Raw genomic sequence first — 17,286 nt, 5'->3', positions numbered from 1 at the left:
AAAACTGAGTGAGGGTTGTCACAGAGAAGTCTGTTTCTCTTATTGTCTGCTCAGAGTTTTTCCACTTCTGTGTGGAAATCCTGGGGATTGTCTCAGCCTCATATTAGAGTTCTGGGATATTGCTGATGGTAATTTTGGTCCTGGATGTTTGATTTTAGTTTTCTGTGAGAGGGAGTGAAGCCAGATTACTCTGCCATTTTGGTGGCATCAGTCTTCTACATTAATTAATTTTCTGTTAAACCTACATTGCATTTATAGGATAAATATATTGTTATATATATTTAATAACTTTCTTAGTGGTTGCTGTAGGGATTACAATAATAATCACTGGGTCGGGTAGCTCATGCCTATAATCCCAGCACTTTGGGAGGCTCAGATGGGAGGACTGCTTGAGCCCCAGAGTTCAAGACCAGCCTGGGCAGTGAGAGTGGGACCCCCAACTCTATGAAACTTAAAGATTAGCCAGGTGTGGTGACATGCACCTGTAGTCCCAGCTCCTCAGGAGTTTGAAGTATGAGGATTGCTGGAGCCCAGAAATTTTAGGCTGCAGTGAGTTATGATCCTGCCACTGCACTCCAGTTTAGGTGACAAAGCGAGACCCTGTCTCTAAAAATAATAATAATAATAAAAAAACAGGTAAATAAAAATTAAAAGCAATCAGTCAGACAGTTGAATTACAAGGTTTTTTTTTGTTTGTTTGTTTGTTTTTTTTTGTCAAAATGGGGTTGTTCCATGTTTCCCAGGCTGGTCTTGAACTCCTGGGCTCAAACGGTCCACCTGCCTCAGCCTCTCAAAATGCTGGAATTACAGGCATGAACCACTGCACCTGGCCAAAGATAAGATCTTTTTTTTTTTTTTTTTTTTTTTTTTGAGACGGAGTCTCGCTCTGTCGCCCAGGCTGGAGTGCAGTGGCCTGATCTCAGCTCACTGCAAGCTCCGCCTCCCGGGTTCCCGCCATTCTCCTGCCTCAGCCTCCTGAGTAGCTGGGACTACAGGCGCCCGCCACCTCGCCCGGCTAGGTTTTTGTATTTTTTAGTAGAGATGGGGTTTCACCATGTTAGCCAGGATGGTCTCGATCTCCTGACCTCGTGATCCGCCCGTCTCGGCCTCCCAAAGTGCTGGGATTACAGGCGTGAGCCACCCCGCCCGGCCCAAAGATAAGATCTTGAAAGTAGCAAAAGAATAATGACTTATGATGTACAGGGGAACAACAATATGATTAATGTCTGACTTCTCAGGCCAAAAGGAATGTATGTGTAACTTTTTGATTGAATATCAAACTCCTTTTTTGTTCACTTAGTTTCAATTTCTGTTGTTTATTTTTTATTTCAATAGATTTTTGGGGAACAGGTGGTTTCTTTTGTTACACGGATAAGTTCTTTAGTGGTGATTTCTGAGATTTTGGTGCACCCATCACCTGAGCAGTGTACACTGTATCCAATGTGTAGTCTTTTATCCCTTGCCACCCCCCTACCCTTTCCCCTGAGTCCCCAAAATCCAAAGTATCATTCTTATGCCTTTGCATCTTCATAGCTTGGCTCCCACATGTAAGTGAGAACACAGGATGTTTGGTTTTTCATTCCTGAGTTACTTCACTTAAAATAATAGTCTTCATTTCCATCCAGGTGGCTGTGAATGGCATTATTTCATTTCTTTTAATGGCTGAGTAGCATTCCATGGTGTATATATATACATACACACATATATACACATATACATATATACATACACATATGTATATATAGGTGTTGATCAATCGTTGATTGATGGGCATTTGGGCTGGTTCTGTATTTTTGCAATTGCAAATTGTGCTGCTAAACATGCATGTGCAAGTAACTTTTTCATATAATGACTTATTTTCCTCTAGGTAGATACCTAGTAATGGGATTGCTGGATTAAATAGTAGTTCTACTTTTAGTTCTTTAAGGAATCTCCGTACTGTTATCCATAGTGGTTGTACTAGTTTACATTCCCACCAACAGTGTAAAAGTGTTCTCATTTCACTGCATCCACGCCAACATCTAATTATTATTATTATTATTATTGAGATGTTTTGCTCTCGTCACCCAGGCTGGAGTTGTAATGGCATGATCTCGGCTCACTGCACCCTCCACCAGCCTGGTTCAAGTGATTCTCCTGCCTTAGGCTCCCAAGTAGCTGGGATTACAGGTGCCCACCACCAAGTCCAGGTAATTTTTGTATTTTTAGTAGAGATGGGGTTTCACCATGTTGGCCAGGCTGGTCTCGAACTCCTGACCTCAGGTGATCCGCTTGCCTCAGCCTCCCAAAGTGCTGGGATTACAGCCACCACACCTGGCCCACATCTATTATTTTTTGATTTTTTAATTATGGCCATTCTTGCAGGAGTGAGATGGTATTGCACTGTGGTTTTAATTTATATTTCTCTGATACTTAATGGTGTTGAGCATTTTTCCCTATGCTTGTTTGCCATTTGTATATCTTCTTTTGAGAACTGTCTATTCATGTTCTTAGCCCACTTTTTGATGGGATTGTTTTTTCCTTTTCTTTTTTCTTTCTTTTTTTTTTTTTTTTTTTTGAGACAGAATCTTGCTCTTTCACCCAGGCTCGAGTGCAGTGGCACAATCGGCTCACTGCAACCTCTGCCTCCTGGGTTCAAGCCATTCTCCTGCCTCAGCCTCACCAGTAACTGGGATTACAGGCCCGCGCACTACTACACCCAGCCAATTTTTGTATTTTAGTAGAGATGGGGTGTCATCATGTTGGCCAGGCTGGTCTCAAACTCCTGACCTTGTGATCTGCCCACCTTGGCCTCCCAAAGTGCTGAGATTCCAAGTGTGAGCCACTGTGCCGAACCCTGGGTTTTTTTATTATTATTTTTGATGATTTGAGTTCTTTGTAGATTCTGGATATTAGTCCTATGTCAAATGTATAGATTGTGAAAAATTTTTCCCACTCTGTGGGTTGTCTGTTTACTCTGCTGATTATTTCTTTTGCTGTGCAGAAGCTTTTTAGCTTAATGAAGTCCCATCTATTTATCTTTATTTTTGTTACATTTGCTTTTGGGTTCTTGGTCATGAAGAACCCAAAGATAACTGATGTTATCTTCTAGAATCTTTATGGTTTCAGGTCTTAGATTTTTTTTTTTTTTTTTTTTTTTTTTTTTTTGAGACGGAGTCTTGCTCTGTAGCCCGGGCTGGACTGCAGTGGCCGGATCTCAGCTCACTGCAAGCTCCGCCTCCCGGGTTTACGCCATTCTCCTGCCTCAGCCTCCGGAGTAGCTGGGACTACAGGCGCCCGCCACCTCGCCCGGCTAGTTTTTTGTATTTTTAGTAGAGACGGGGTTTCACCGTGTTAGCCAGGATGGTCTCGATCTCCTGCAGGTCTTAGATTTAAGTCTTTTATCCATCTTAAGTTTTTTGTGTAATGCGATTTTTGTATAACATGAGAGATGAGAATGTAGTTTCATTCTTCTACAATTTGGCTTGCCAACTATCCCAGCGTCATTTGTTGGTATACGATCATATCATCAGTAACAGAGACACTTCGACTTCCTCTTTACTAGTTTGGATGCCTTTTCTTTCTTTCACTTTTCTGATTACTCTGGCTAGCACTTCCAGTAGTACTATGTTGAATAGAAGTTGTGAAAGTGGCCATCCTTGTCTTGTTCCAGTTCTCAGGTGGAATGCTTTCAACTTTTCTCCATTCAGTGTAATGTTGGTTGTGGGTTTGTTGTAGATGGCTTTTATTACCTTAAGGTATGTCCCTTCTGTGCCAGTTTTGCCAAGGTTTTTAATCATAAAAGGATGCTGGATTTTGTCAAATGCTTTTTCTGTATCTATTGAGATGATCATGTGATTTTTGTTTTTAATTCTGCTTATGTGGTATATCACATTTATTGACTTGCATATGTTAAATGTTAAATCATTCCTGCAACCCTGTTATGAAATCCACTTGATCATGGTGGATTATCCTTTCAATATGCTTTTGGATTCAGTTCACTAGTATTTTGTTGAGGATTTTTCCATCTGTGTTCATCAGGGATATTGGTATGTAGTTTCCTTTTTTTGTTACGTCCTTCCCTCGTTTTGGTATTAGGTGATACTGGCTTCATAGAATGATTTAAGGAAGATTCCTTCTTTCTCTATCTTTTGGAATAGTGTCAGTAGGTTTGGTACCAATTCTTCTTTGAATGTTTGATAGAATTCAGCTGTGAATCTGTCTGGTCCTGGACTTTTTTTTGTTGGCAGTTTTTTTTTTTTTTTTGGACGGAGTCTCGCTCTGTCGCCCAGGTTGGAGTGCAGTGGTGCGATCTTGGCTCACTACAACTTGTGCCTCCCAGGTTCAAGCTATTTTCCTGCTTCAGCCTCCTGAGTAGCTGGGGCTATAGGCACCCACCACCATGCCCAACTAATTTTTGTCCTTTTAGTAGAGACGGTGTTTGGCCTTGTTGGCCGGGCTGGTCTCGAACTCCTGACCTCAGGTGATCTGCCCACCTCAACCTCCCGAAGTGCTGGGATTACAGGTGTGAGCCACTGTGCCTGGCCATGTTGGCAGTTTTTTAAAATTACCATTTCAGTCTCGCTGATTGTTTTTGGTCTGTTCAGAGATTCTATATCTTCCTGGTTTAATCTAGGAGGGTTATATGTTTCCAGGTTTATATTTCTAGGAATTTTTTCTTCTAAGTTTTCTAGTTTATGCATGTAAACGTGTTCATAGTAGCCTTGAATAATCTTTTGTATTTCTGCGGTATCAGTTGTAATATCTTCCATTTCATTTCTAATTGAGCTTATTTGAATCTTTTCTTGGTTAATCTCGCTTATGGTCTATCAATTTTATCTTTTCAAAGAACCAGCTTTTTGTTTCATTTATCTTTTGTATTGTTGTTGTTATTTCAGTTTAATTTAGTTCTGCTCCAATCTTCATTGTTTCTTTTCTTCCGTTGAGTTTGGGTTTAGATTGTTCTTGTTTCTCCAGTTCCATAAAGTGTGATCTTAGATTGTCTATTTTGTGCTCTTTCAGACTTTTTGATATAGGCTTTTAATGCTATGAACTTTCTTCTTAACACTGCTTTTGCTGTATCCCAGAGGTTTTGATAGGTTGTGTCACTATTATCGTTCGATTCAAAGAATTTTTAAATTTCCATCTTATTTTCATTATTGACCCAATGATCATTCAGGAGCAGGTTATTTAATTCCTGTATATTTGCCTGGTTTTGAGGATTCCTTTTGGAGTTGATCTCCAATTTTATTCCAGTGTGGTCTGAGAGAGTACTTGATATAATTTTGATTTTCTTAAATTCACTGAGACTTATTTTGTGGCCAATCATATGGTCTGTCTTGGAGAATGTTCCATGGGCTCATGAATAGAATGTGTATTCTGCAGTTGTTGGGTAGAATGTTTTGTAAGTATCTGTTAAGTCCACTTGTTGTAAGATATAGTTTAAGTCCCTTGATTCTTTGTTGACTTTCTGTCTTGATGACCTGTCTAGTGCTGTTGGTGCAGTATGGAAGTCCCCTACTATTGCTGTGTTGCCATCTATCTCATTTCTTAGATCTAGTAGTAATTGTTTTGTAAATTTGGGAACTCCAGTGTTAGGTGCATATATATTTAGAATTGTGATATTTCCTGTTGGACTAGTTCTTTTATCATTATATAATGTCTCTCTTTGTCTTTTTAAACTGCTGTTGCTTTAAAGTTTGTTTTGTCTGATATAAGAATAGCTATTCCTCCTGCTTGCTTTTGGTGTCCATTTGCATGGAATATCTTTTTCCACCCCTTTACCTTAAGTTTATGTGAATCCTGTGTGCTAGGTGAGTCTCCTAAAGACAGCAGAAATTTGGTTGATTAATTCTTACCCATTCTGGCATTCTGTATCTTTTAAGTGGAGCATTTGGGCCATTTACGTTCAATGTTAGTATTGAGATATGAGGTACTATTCTATTCATCATGCCCTTTTGCCTGAATACCTTTTTTTATTGTGTTATTGTCATATAGGTCTTGTGAGGTTTATGCTTTAAGGAGGTTCTATTTTGGTGTATTTTAAGGATTTGTTTCAAGATTTAGAGACCCCCTTTAGCAGTTCTTGTAGTGCTGGCTTGGTAGTGGTGAATTCTCTCAGCATTTGTTTGTCTGGAAAAGACTGTCTTTCCTTCATTTATGAAGCTTAGTTTTGCTGGATACAAAATTCTTGGCTGATAATTGTTTTGTTTAAGGAGACTAAAAATAGGACCCAAATCCCTTCTAGATTGTAGGGGTTTCTGCTGAGAAATCTGCTGTTAATCTGATAGGTTTTCTTTTATAGTTTACCTGATGCTATTGCCTCACAGCTCTTAAGATTCTTTCCTTTGTCTTGACTTTAGATAACCTGATGACTATGTGCCTAGGTGATAGTCTTCATGTGATGAATTTCCCAGGTATTCCTTGAGCTTCTTTTTTTTTTTTTTTTTTTGAGACGGAGTCTTGCTCTGTAGCCCGGGCTGGACTGCAGTGGCCGGATCTCAGCTCACTGCAAGCTCCGCCTCCCGGATTTACGCCATTCTCCTGCCTCAGCCTCCCGAGTAGCTGGGACTACAGGCGCCCGCCACCTCGCCTGGCTAGTTTTTTGTATTTTTAGTAGAGACGGGGTTTCACCGTGTTAGCCAGGATGGTCTCGATCTCCTGACCTCGTGATCCGCCCGTCTCGGCCTCCCAAAGTGCTGGGATTACAGGCTTGAGCCACCGCGCCCGGCCTCCTTGAGCTTCTTGTATTTGGATGTCTAGATCTTTAGCAAGGCCAGGGAAGTTTTCCTCGATTATTCCCTCCAATATGTTTTCTGAACTTGTGGTTTTTTTGTTTTGTTTTGTTTTGTTTTTGAGACGGAGGTTTGCTCTTTTTGCCCAGGCTGGAGTGCAATGGTGCAATCTTGACTCACTGCAACCTCTGCATCCCAGGTTCAAGCAGTTGTCCTGCCTCAGCCTCCCGGATAGCTGGGGTTACAGGCATGCACCACCACACCCAGCTAATTTTGTATTTTTAGTAGAGACGGTTTTACCATGTTGGTCAGGTGGTCTTGAACTCCTGACCTCAGGTGATCCACTCGTTTTGGCCTCCCAAAGTGCTGAGATAACAGATGTGAGCCACCACACCTGGTCTCTAGAGGGTATTTAAATCCTAGAAGATTCTGTAAGTGATGCTCTTGAGCCAATTGCTTGGGCCCACTCCTACCCTATGGGGCATACTTTTATTTAAAGTAAGTCTCTGCTTTTACTGCCTTGCTTTGTTTGTGTATTTTGTCTGATTCTTTGTTCAAAACGCCAAGAACCTGGACAACTACCCTCAACCAGTAACACTATTGCTCCTTTATTTCTGGTGTTCTTGGGTCTTATGGGGTTATAGACTGTGTGACTCCTGGAGGGGACAGGGTGGCCAACATGTGGTCACCTCTGCTTCATGTTTTTGATATACAAGGGAAAGCTACTCTTAAAAGAACAGGTGACTCCTCAGTGAGTCAGGAGTGGTTACGGGGCATAACTTCTTCCCACTCATGGCCACAAACAAAAACAAGCCCATTTAGAGCACAAACAGGGACCCCACAGGGTGTGATGCCTACCCTTTGCTGCCAAGTTGTGTCTCTAGAGATATTTTTCCCTGTTCTAATTGGGGTGGTTGAACAATCTTTGTTTTCCGAAAGGGGAGGGAGGTACTCCCACCTTCCCAGACTATATAGTTGTTTTTCTCCCATGTATTCCTTTTTTTTTTTTTCTCCTGTATGTTCTGATCCAGGAGAAGGAACCGTAGGTGGTCTTGTTGCTTACAAGTTCTATCCCGTTTATTTTGCTGTGGTGTTGGGAACTTGGCAACTAAGGTTGGATCAGAGCATTGCAGGAAACTTGACTTTTGTGTCACTAACACAACACTGTGTGCAAAAGATAGAATCATTAGTGCACTAGAAGTGTAGATACCCAACTTTCCAGGTCCACATAGCAATGAGGGGGTTCAGGTGGAACCCATTAAGTTGGGGAGAGTTCCACCTAACAAGTCTAGGGAGATGGCCGTGAGATTTTCCAGGTAGGCCAGAAGATGGAACTTTCTATCCTGGGGATGTTGATGACAAATCTAGCAACTGTGAAGATGATTCTCTGATGTTATAAATTTTGAAATGTTTAGTATAGAGTTTTGTTCCCACCCACACTGGATCAGATGGTAGAAAAGAAGTATTACAATCAGGAAGAAAAGAAAAATTAAAACTGCTGTTTTCACCTACAGCATCACATTACCACTTCTGGGTGAGTGTTGATTATTTTAAGTAGCTAGCAGAAGTCTTCCAAAGATTTACAGATGTAGGTCAGGATGTCTTCCCTTTGTGCCAGTGACTCAGGAAACAGGTTTAATCCTTGATAGGTATACTCAAGTAGTTATTTCTTGACTTTTAACAGTGGTGGGAGTATTTAATATCCAGTGGGGGCCCTTTCATTTTGGTTGTAATTGATCCTTGGGAGATTCCTCTTTTTAAGTTTTTAGTAAGACTTAAGTCTTCTGGTTAAGAGGGACTATATTTTCCTTTGTGGAGGAAGGGCATTATTTTATTTTTATATTGCAGGGCCTTTTGAAACTGGCCTAAACTTCAAAGGGCAGGGGGAGGGTTTGGATAGCTAATTATGACAAGCTAAGACCACAGCAGCTCAACACACAGAATCCATAGACAAGTTTTATAATCCCACTTCTTGACTCCTAGTCCTTAGCTCCCACACTGCTCAAAAGGAATTCAAGGGACAATTAATGCCCTCCCATCTCTACTTTTGTCCAGCCCAGAACTCCCAACTGGCTACAAGTCCCCCAACTCCAAGTCTTCTGGCCACTGGGGTACCACTGAAGGACACAGTGGACCCAGGGTAGGCAGCGCACCTTCAGCATTGGCACAGGACAAAATAGAAGCTTGGCTATCAACACTACATCCTGCACACCCTGATGAAAAGGGGGAATACAAACCAAAAACCAAAATGCAAGCTGGGTGTAGTGGCTCATGCCTGTAATCCCAACACTTTGGGAGGCTAAGGTGTGTAGATCACTTGAGGCCAGGAGTTTAAGACCAGCCTGGCAAACATGGCAAACCCTGTCTCTACTAAAAATACAAAAATTAGCCGGGCACGGTGGCTCATGCCTGTAATCCCAGCACTTTGGGACGCCAAGGCGGGCGGATCACGAGGTCAGGAGATCGAGACCATCCTGGCTAAAATGGTGAAACCCCGTCTTTACTAAAAATACAAAAAATTAGCCAGGAGTGGTGGTGTGCGCCTGTAGTCCCAGCTACTTGGAGGCTGAGGCAGGAGAATGGCGTGAACCTGGGAGACGGAGCTTGCAGTGAGCCGAGATTGCACCACTGCACTCCAGCCTGGGTGACAAAGCGAGACTCTGTCTCAAAAAAAAAAAAAAAAAAAAAAAAAAAAAATTAGCTGGGCGTGGCAGTGCATGCCTGCCAAGACCAGCTCCGTCATGGAGACTCTAACCCAGTGGCACTAGAGGAATTAAAGACACACACACAGAAATATATAGTGTGGAGTGGGAAATAAGGGGACTCACAGCCTTCAGAGCTCACGGCTGTGAACGGAGTTTGACCCACATATTTATTGACAGCAAGCCAGTGATAAGCATTATTTCTAGAGATTATAGATTAGCTAAAAGTATTCCTTATGGGAAACAAAGGGATGGGCTAAAACAAAGGGATGGGCTCTGGCTAGTTGTCTGCAGCAGGAACATGTCCTTAAGGCACAGATTGCTCATGCTATTGTTTGTGGTTTAGGAATGCCTTTAAACATCTTCCACCCTGGGTGGGCCAGGTGTTCCTTGCCCTCATTCCAGTAAACCCACAGCCTTCAGCATGGGCATCATGGCCATCACAAACATGTCACAGTGCAGCAGAGATTTTGTTTATGGCCGGTTTTGGGGCCAGTTTATGGCCAGATTTGGGGGCCTGTTCCCAACATGTCCCTCTTTTTTGTTTTGCAAAGCAATAAAAGCAAAGGCAGCTTTGTCACAGTGAGCTACTTCTTGCAGGAGCTGGGATCCGCATCTGCAGACTATACAAAGACAGACAACACAGATTAAAAGCACAGTCATCATTGAAATCACCAAGTCTCCAAGTGTCTTGATCCATTTTAATGGGTTAATAGCTGCTAATCTGTCTGCAGCTCCTTCAAGCACTCCAGTTCCTGACATTAAGGTCAGGTGTGCCTGGGATGCTTTAAATATTTGTTCTTTTAATTTTGCAACATCCAAAGACAAGTTTGCAGAGTGTCCTTCTAGATGCTTTTTTATTCTTTCCCTAATTTTGATCTTATTAAGAGCCATTAATAGTTTCCACAAATCCTTATGTTTAGCTCCTAGAGCGGGCCATGTCATTTAAGGTTGAGGTGCCACTATACTGCCCTGTTTCCAGATAATAGGAACTCTCGCAGTATTTCTTACCATTTCTACCCTCTGACCATTTTGTTTAGACCAGCTGAACACAGTGTGGCTGTGGCACGCAGACTGAGAGGTGCAATTTAAGTTAAACGTCCCCTTAGGAGACCAATCAATAATGATTCCATAGGAATCACTGTGCAGCACCTCTGCCTGCTCTGCAGTGCAATCTTCCCAAACAAGTACGTTCATTATTTCTGGCCAGGTCCAATTCTGTTTACAAATAGGTTTTTGGGGACGATATGCCTCAATTATAGGAGCAGATTTATTATGGTAAATACTGAGATCAGAAAGCATGTGTAATTATGTCATAGAGTGATTACATCCAGGCATTATTGCCAGCCAAGATTGATAAATATGCCCAATAAGTATAATTGTTCACTGTGTCAGCCCTTGTTGAAGGATTACTTATGTCTGTGATGATAACTGCTATCATAGCTATCGTTAAATTACTCATTGTGACTGGTTGTCCAGCTTTCCTCAGGTTTTCTTCTGCCATCTGTGACAGCTTCTTGATCTGTCCCTAGGTAGGTGGCTGTGTTTGACAAGTGTTCCCGTGACAGTTGGGGTCCTCCTCAGTGTCAGTCTTGACATGGCTGCAATGGGGGGGAGGGGTCCTCGGGATCCTGGAATCTCTTCCTTGGCATCTGGCTCATGATAAGGTTTCAGGTGTCTTGATGGTATCCAAACTGGCTGTTGGTTCTGGCCTGGAGAAACAAGCATAACCTCTATCCCAAGTTATTATTTTACCTATTTCCCAACTTTTTGTTATAGGATCTCTCTACCAAACCAGTTATTCTGCTTCTGTCCTTGCAGCTGGTTTCTGTAGATGCTGTTCAGCTGCTGATAACATCTGGCCTTTAGGCAGGCTCAAAAAATTTAAAGTCAATAATACTAGATTCAGTTGCATATGGGGTGTCCCATAGTCCCTATTTCCCCCCTTTTTTGTTTTTGCAACTGCTGTTTCAGGGAGAGATTCATTCTTTCCATTATGGCTTGTTCTTGAGAATTATATGGGATGCCAGTAATATGTTTAATATTCCATATAGAAAAAGTAGGGCCGGGCGCGGTGGCTCAAGCCTGTAATCCCAGCACTTTGGGAGGCCGAGACGGGCGGATCATGAGGTCAGGAGATCGAGACCATCCTGGCTAACACGGTGAAACCCCATCTCTACTAAAAAATACAAAAAACTAGCCGGGCGAGGTGGCGGGCGCCTGTAGTCCCAACTACTCGGGAGGCTGAGGCAGGAGAATGGCGTAAACCCAGGAGGCGGAGCTTGCAGTGAGCTGAGATCCGGCCACTGCACTCCAGCCTGGGCGACAGAGCAAGACTCCGTCTCCAAAAAAAAAAAAAAAAAAAAAAAAAGTAGCTAGAGCTTGGCTAGTATAGCCTGGGGCATTATTTGTTTTAATAGAAGCTGGAATGCCCATCACTGCAAAACACTGCAAAAGGTGACGTTTAACACAGGCAGAAGACTCTCCTGATTGGCATGTAGCCTAGACAAAGTGAGAAAAGGTGTCTACACATACATGTACATAAGGTAGTCTCCCAAACGAGGGAACATGTGTGACATCAATTTGCCAAAGAGAATTAGGTTCTAATCCTCAAGGATTAACTCCTCCTGTAAAAGATGAGGAATGCACCATTTAGCTTCTTTCCAGGTAATGCTGTATCTGCATTTGAGACCAGAGGCATTAACATGGGTTAAATTGTGAAAGTGTCTGGCACTAAATATTGCAGTGGCAACTAGGTGATCAGCCATTTGATTCTCTGCAGTCAAAGGTCCTGGAAGAGGTGTATGAGCCTTAATATGAGTAGTGTAAAAAGTGTGCATTCTACTCCTAACTTCTGTTTGCAGTTGGGTAAATAAAGTCATCAGTTGTTCATCTGTATGAAATTATAACTGAATATTTTCAGTTAATTGTGTGGAATGAACCACATATGAAGAATCAGAAATCACATTACTAGGCATATTAAAAGCAGTTAATACCTCAATTACAGCTACAAGTTCTGCTCTTTGAGCTGAAGTATAGGGCATCTGAAAAACTTCACTTTTCGAGCCAGAATAAGAAGCTTTATCATTACTACTAGCTTTACCATTAGTAATGTAATGGTACCATTACCATTACATTACTAATGTTCTTTAGTGATTTTTGAAAGTCATTTAATGTTTTGAATTGATCTCTACATATGGTTACTTTGTGGCACAATTGTAGTGTCATTTACTAAGGTCCCCAAGTAGGAGTAAGGAGTAGTCTGAAACTTGTCAGGAGCTGTAATTAAACTGGCATGAAAAATTGAGTTTTGCAAGTGATGATAACATTGGAGTAATATTTCTGGAGTAAAAACATTTCGTAAAAACATTCTCAGAACCTTCAATTGGTTTAAATTTAGTTATTTTTAGGGAGAATCTAATTTCAAAAATTGAAATAATTTTGTTTTAGGAAAATGGTTGTTGAGAATACCCACAAAAGTCAGCTAAATGGGTTTGCCAAGTAAGAAAAGCTTGCTGTACTTGTGCCTTCATGAGAGGGACAATAATTTTTCCAGGATCATATCTGTGTAATTTAATAATCCGAGTTCTCCCATTTCCTATCATAGCAGCGATTTGATCCAAATAAGGAGTCAGAGTCCGTGAATTAGTATGTGGAAGAAAAAGCCACTCTACTAAGTCCTGCTCTTAGACAATAACACCAATAGGAGAAAGCTGAGTTGGAAAAATTAGCAAATCTAGAGTCTTCTGTCGATCTGTTCTATTTATTTGAGCCTCATGGACTTGCTTTTCAATCAGCTGTAACTCCGCCTCAGCCTCCTTTGTTAATTGTTGAGGTCTAGTGAGCCTAGGATTTCCTCTAAAGATAGAAAATAGATTACTCATGGCACAGGTAGGAATGCCTAGAGCAGATTGTATCCAATTAATGTTCTTTAGTAATTTTTGAAAGTCATTTAATGTTTTCAATTGATCTCCACATATGGTTACTTTCTGTGGCACAATTGTAGTGTCATTTACTAAGGTCCCCAAGTAGGAGTAAGGAGTAGTCTGAAATTTATCAGGAGCTGTAATTAAACTGGCATGAAAAATTGAGTTTTGCAAGTGATCATAACATTGGAGTAATATTTCTGGAGTGGGGGCAGCACAAATTATATTGTCTACGTAATGAGTAATGTAACACTCTGAAAATTTTTTACGAGTAGGTTCAATTGCTTGCCTTACATACGTCTGGCAAATTGTTGGACTGTTTAACATGCCTTGAGGCAACACTTTCCAATGAAAATGTTTAGCAGGCTGCAGGTTGTTTACTGCAAGAATTGTAAATGCAAACTGTTCAGTCTTGCTCAGTTAAGGGGATAGTAAAGAAACAGTCTTCTAAATCTGTGACTGTTAAAGACCAATTTTTTGGAATCATAGCAGGAGAAGGCAGTCCTGTCTGTAATGTCCCCATAGGTTGTATAATTGAATTAATGGCCCTTAAGTCAGTTAACATTCTCCATTTACCTGATTTTTTCTTAATTATAAAAACTGGAGAATTACAAGGGGAAAATGTTGAAGTTATGTGTTCTTTTTCCAATTGTTCAGTAACTAAGTCCTCTAAAGCCTCCAGTTTCTCTTTTCTCAGCGGCCATTGTTCTATCCAAATTGGCTTATTTGTTAACCATTTTAAAGGTATAGGTTCTGGAGGCTTAAAAATGTCTGCCATCAAAAATGATATACTAAACCTTGGCGGGAACTTTGTCTTTCCGCTTGAGGCGGTTCCTTTAAACTTTGCAAATTTTTTCCTAGTCCCATACCAGGAACATACCCCATTTTATGCATCATATGTTGACTTTGAGGGCTGTATAATTGCTCTGGAATTAGAACTTGTGCTCCCCATTGTTGTAATAAATCTCTCCCTCATAAATTTACAGGTACAGAAGTTATAATTGGTTGAATAGTCCCAGGTTGTCCATTGGGCCCTTCACAATGCAAAATATAACTACTTTGATATACTTCAGGGGCTTTACCAACTCCAACTATGTTAAATTGAACAGGCTGAATTGGCCACGTGGATGGCCAGTGCTGTAGAGAAATGATTGAAATGTCTGCTCCTGTATCTTCCAAACGTTTAACTTTCTTTCCCTGAATAGTTATTTCACAGGTAGGATGTTTATCGGTAATTTGATTCACCCAATAAACTGCTTTGCCTTGTTTATTTGTGCTTCCAAATCCTCCTGTTCATTTAATTTCACTTTTCCCCATTTCCACATATGGCACAATTAGTTGTTGTGCTATGTGCTCTCCTGGCTCTGCTTTCCAGGGAACAGAAGTACATATAACAATTTGAATTTCCCCATTGTAATCTGAGTCAATGACTCCTGTTTGTACTTTCACTCCTTTTAAATTTAAACTAGAGCTGCCTAGAAGTAATCCTATCGTCCCTGCTGGCAAGGGTCTACAGAGCCCTGTTGGAACTTTCTGCGAGGGTTCCCTAGGCAGAAGGCTCACAGCTTTTGTGCAGCATAAATCTACTGCGGCACTACTGGCCGTGGTAGGGGCCAGACATTGTATAGGGGTGAGGGAATGGCCTGAGCTGGAAATGCCCTGGTTTGGAATGGGGCCCGGGATGGGCTCCTCATGGCATTTCCTGAAATCGGGTTTCCATCCTTATTAAATTTAGAATGCTACTGATTGGCCCAATGTTTTCCTTGTTTACACTTTGGGTATACACCTGGTTCGTACTGATTGATAGCCTGTTTAAACTCTTTAAGTATTTTAAAGGGAAAAGGCTCAAATATAGCTATAACATTTCCCTGTTGTTCTGGGGGGTGTATCCTAATAAAGAACTGCCAAGCTTCTATATCACCCTCTCTTCTAGCTTGCTGGATTCCTGCCTGAAGAGAACTGAGAGCAGTTGCTCGAAGAGCTGCTCAAACAGTCACTGGGGCAACTACTTTTCACCCAGTGTCCTGAAAAGAAAGATCTGGAGGGTCAGGTCACACTTTTTCTTCAAAATAAGGAGGGAGTGCAGAAGGGTAGGGATGAACCTCTTCCTCCTTTGCATCTTTAAGTGGCAAACAAACCTGCTCTGTTACCTCTTCTGTTACTTTGTTATGCTCTCCTTACTCCTCATCATCAGCGTGAAAAGGTTCCAAGGTGGAACGAACCAGAGCCCACACTTGTCCCATTGTTACCCTGATGCTTCTGAGCTCCCCTTCTTACTCACTATGGGGATTGCTTAAGAGTACTCGGGTGTCCTCCAGTTTAGTTCCATGTTCTCCAACCATTGCTCTGGCAACCCTTTGACCCGGGTACGAGCCCCACTTGTTGAGACCAGCTCTGTCGTGGAGACCCTAACCCAGCGGTGCTAGAGGAATTAAAGACACACACACACAGATATATAGTATAGAGTGGGAAGTCAGGGGGCTCACAGCCTGCAGAACTGAGAGCCCCGAACAGAGTTTGACCACATATTTATCGACAGCAAGCCAGTGATAAGCATTATTTCTATAGATTATAGATTAATTAAAAGTATTCCTTACAGGAAACAGAGGGATGGGCTCTGGCTAGTTATCTGCAGCAGGAACATGTCCTTAAGACACAGATTGCTCATGCTATTGTTTGTGGTTTAGGAACACCTTTATGTGGTTTTCCGCCCTGTGTGGGCTAGATGTTCCTTGCCCTCATTCCAGTAAACCCACAACCTTCAGCGTGGGTGTCATGGCCATCAAGAACATGTCACAGGACTGCAGAGATTTTGTTTATGGCCAGTTTTGGGGCCAGTTTATGGCCAGATTTTGGGGGCCAGTTCCCAACACATGCTTGTAATCCCAGCTACTCAGGTGTCTGAGGCACGAGAATCACTTGAACCTGGGAAGAAGAGGTTACAGTGAGCCAAGATTGCACCACTGCACTTTAGCCTGGGCAACAGAACAAGACTCTGCCAAAAAAAAAAAAAAAAAAAAAAAAAAAAAGAATTCCTGAGACTGGGTAATTTGTAAAGAAGAGAGTTCAATTGACTCACAGTTCCACATGGGTGGGGAAGCCTTAGCGTTAGAAAACTTACAATCGTGGCAGAAGGTGAAGGGGAAATAAGGCACATCTTACATGGCAGGAGAGAGAGTGAGGGAAGAAGTGCTACACACTTTTAAATCATCAGATTTCATGAGAACTCACTATCATGAGAACAGCCTGGGGGAAATCCACCCCCATGATTCAACCATGTTTCTCCCCCAACATTGGAAATTATAATTCAGTATGAGATTTGGGTGGAGATGCAGAGCCAAACCATATTATTTGCCCTGGCCCCTCCCAAATCTCATGTCCTTCTCACATTTCAAAACACAATCATGCCTTCCCAATAGTCCCCCAGAGTCCTAACTCATTCTAGCATTAACCCAAAAGTTCAAGTCCAAAGTCTCATCTGAGACAAGGCAAGTCTGTTCTGCCTATGATCCTGTAAAATAAAAAGTTAGTTCCAAGATACAATGGGGTTACAGGCATTGGGTAAATGCTCTTATTCCAAATGGTAGAAATTGGCCAAAACAGCCGAGTGCAGTGGCTCACACCTGTAATCCTAGCACTTTTGGAGGCCACGGTGGGTAGATCACTTGAGTCAGGAGTTTGAGACCAGCCTGGCCAACATGGTAAAACCCTGTTTCTACTAAAAATACAAAAATTAGCCAGGACTGTTGGCACATACCTGTAGTCCTAGCTACTTGGGAGGCTCAGGCAGGAGGATCACTTGAACCTGGGAGGTAAAGGTGGCAGTGACCCAAGATCATGCCAGTGGACTCCAGCCTGGGTGACAGAGTGAGACTCTGTCTCAAAACAACAACAATAACAACAACAACAACAACAACAAACAAAAGAAAGGGACTACAGGCCCCA

Source organism: Chlorocebus sabaeus, chromosome 12, assembly GCF_047675955.1.
Source record: "Chlorocebus sabaeus isolate Y175 chromosome 12, mChlSab1.0.hap1, whole genome shotgun sequence".
In the NCBI taxonomy this organism is placed as follows: Eukaryota; Metazoa; Chordata; class Mammalia; order Primates; family Cercopithecidae; genus Chlorocebus; species Chlorocebus sabaeus.
This window is presented reverse-complemented; position numbering follows the sequence as displayed.